General features: G+C 40.2%; 1 pseudogene; it reads right to left on the bottom strand.

The window, feature by feature from the left end:
* The window catches only part of LOC102828544, a 30,196-nt pseudogene that overhangs the window by 8,509 nt on the left and 18,447 nt on the right, over positions 1 to 3,240 (bottom strand).

Raw genomic sequence — 3,240 nt, 5'->3', positions numbered from 1 at the left:
GACTCCACAGTACTTACAACAAACAACAACAAATATGGTCCACGGGCCAAATATTCCCCACCCCTGGGTTTCTGAGTGGCTGGTGGGTTTGAACCACCAACCTTATGGTTAGCATTCAAGTTAAGTTGGTTGTTGTTGCTGTTGTTAAGTGCCATGGAGTTGGTTCCAACCCATAGTAATTCATAGCAATATGGTTTTTGAGGCCGTATATCTTCGTAAGAGCAAAAAGTCTCATCTTTGTCCCGGGAAGTTACTGGTGGGTGTGACCAGCCAACTTTGTAGTTATTATTGCTGTTAAGTGTTGTAGAATCAGTTCCAATTGATAGAGACCCTGTATAGGGTTTCCAAGGAGCACCTGGTGGGTTTGAACTACCAATCTGTGGTTAGCAGTCCAGTGCTTATCCTATAGCACCACACCAGGAGTCTACCTTGTCATTTTGTTATTGTTATTGTCATGTGCCGTAGAGTCAGTTCCAACTCATAACAACGCTGTTTAGGATTTCTGAGGCTGTAAATCTTTACGGGAGCAGAAAGCCTTATCTTTCTCCTGTGGAACAGCTGTGGTAGTTTCGAACTGCTGACCTTGAGGTTCGCAGCCCAATTCGTAACCACTCCGCTACCAGAGCTCCTACCTTGTCATTAGGGACATACCAAGTAAACATACAGTGTTTACAAGGGTAAGAGATACAAAGGTAAGTAAAAGACTTGCCAGTAGTGTTCCAGTCCATACATGCATAGTGTATTCAAAACAACATTTGTTTAAACATGTCTCTGTTTAATTCAACCTTTCTCTAAAAAACAACGATTTCTCTCAGTAATATGTTTGTCTTAGTTTTGCTTCAGGGAGTCTTGGTGTGACATTGTAGGATAAGCACTGGACTGCAAGGTCAGCAGTTCAAACTCATCAATCACTACTTGGAAACCCTATATAGGGTCTCTATGTGTCAAACAGACTTGATGGCACTTAACAACAAGTCTTACTGAGAGTCCTGGTGTGGCACTCCAGGGCAATGCACTGGACTGTGAAGTCAATTTGAGCCAAAAGGTTGGTGGTTCAAATCCACTAGGTGCTCCTTGGAAACTCTATACAGGGTTACTATGAGTCAAAACTGACTCGATGGCACACAACAATAACAGTGTCCCTTCAACAAAAAAAAGGTCTAATCAAAACAGTGGTTTCCAAGAGAAGCTGCTTGGCCAATTCAATTTAAATCAGAGCAGTCAGGTCAAAAGTTATGGCAACAGTATTTTGGGACTCCAAAGGGATAATATTTATAGATTTTCTCAAAGCATACAAGATGATCAGTAGGGCTCATTGTGAAATTTTACAAAAATTGAGAACTGCATTGATGAGAAAAAGGCCATGAAAATTATGCTGAGGATCCCCCCACCCCCCCCCAAATCAGGATAATGTACTCACTCATTCTTTAAGGTTAGCAAGAGCTGTTGTATGAGAATTTAATCAGAAAACCTTACTCTATCCACCCAAAGCCTTTATCTTTCCCTTGTCTTCTTTTTGTTTCCCAAACTCAAAGTCTATATCAAAGGAAAGCTGAGTCCCTCAAATAAGCTCATGATTCCTGTTGGCACAGTCGGTTAATCATTGGACTGTTAACTGAAACGCTGGCAGTTTGAACTGACCAGCTGTTCCAAGTTAGAAAGATGAGGCAATCTGCTTCTTCAAAGATTCACAGCTTCAGAAACCCAAGACAGCAGTCCTACTCCGTCCTACGGAGTCCTGGTGTGGCTCTGCACCAAACTGCAAAGCCATTAGAACTGCAAGGTTGGTGGTTCAAGCTCACCATCTGCTCCTCGGAAACCCTATACAGGGTCACTATGGGTCAGAAATGACTAGACAGCACTTAACAACAACAACAACTCCGTCCTATCGGGTTACTGTCTTAGTTACCTAGTGTTGCTTTAACAATACTACAGATGGATTGCTTTAAAAACGAATATATTCTCTCACAGTTTAGCAGGATAAAAGTCTGAAATCAGAGCATTGGCTCTGGAGAAAGATCTTTGTGTCCTTTCAGCATCTATAGTCTGAATCTCCATGTGTCTTGGCATCAATCTTTTCCTGAATTTAGGAGCTTCTCAGTGCAGGAACCCCAGGTCCAAAGAAGCACTTCATTCCTGGTTCTCCCTTCTTGGTGATAGGAAGTTCCTCACTGCTTCGATTGCTTGTTTAATCTCTTTTATATTGTATGACTTCTGAAGATAGTATATCTATTTCTCTAACCTTTCTCTAAAAAATTCTGTGCTCTTCAAATTACACCCATCAGCTTGATTAAAATGATGGTTTTACAGCAGGTAACATGGCTTTTGTGTTTATGTCAAATAACTTGATTGGATTTAGCTAATTAAATTAAATGTCATCTCCACTACCATTTACACACACACTTTTGGTTTTTCACTAGCTTACTTTACATTAAAGGCACCCTGGTAGTGGAGTGAATTACAAGCTAGATTGCTAACCATAAGGTCAGCAGTTCAAATCTACCAATCACTCTGAGGAAGAAAAGTGAGACTGTCCAGCCTCAGAAACCCTATTCGGAGTTGCTGTGAGTCAGAACACACAGCCACCACCACATCAACATACTTCAGTGACCTTTCAAAATCCAGATGGAAATTGTACATCCTTTTTTTAGGAAAGCAAATCATATTCATACAATGTATTGCTTATACTTGAAAGAGTAAGCATTTCTCTGCTATAGAGGGATTTCTTCTGGGTCAACAAAACAGTAATGGGAATGAGAATCAACAAAGTAGAAAACAAACCTGATTGATCCAACTAGGAAATAAAATTTTAATGTTATCTACTTTGAATTATCAAGTTAAATGCCCATGTTTCAATAAAAAGTTGCTTACCCAAATTCACAGATGACTTGTTTTTGCCTATTAAAACAAACAAACAAACAAAAAAAAGCTAGATATTTTCCTCTCAAGACTTAAAAAATTGCTTACCTGAATCCACAGTCTGTGTCAAAATGGACACTAGCAAAAACACAGTCATGTGGGACCGGGGTGCCATTTGTTGTAGTGTCTGTTGTCTTGCTTTGGAGAGACCTGTGGAAACACTTGAAATAGTTTATTACTAATTCTTAGCACAGGTTGGCATTCCAAACAGAAGAAACTACATTGTTGTTGCTGTTAAGTGCTGTTGAGTTGGTTCCAACCCATTGCAACTGTGTATAGGAGAAGGAGTTCTGGTAGCGTAGTGGTTACGAATTGGGCTGC

This window comes from Chrysochloris asiatica, unplaced genomic scaffold, assembly GCF_000296735.1.
Source record: "Chrysochloris asiatica unplaced genomic scaffold, ChrAsi1.0 scaffold00057, whole genome shotgun sequence".
Classification (NCBI taxonomy): Eukaryota; Metazoa; Chordata; class Mammalia; order Afrosoricida; family Chrysochloridae; genus Chrysochloris; species Chrysochloris asiatica.
This window is presented reverse-complemented; position numbering and strand designations above follow the sequence as displayed.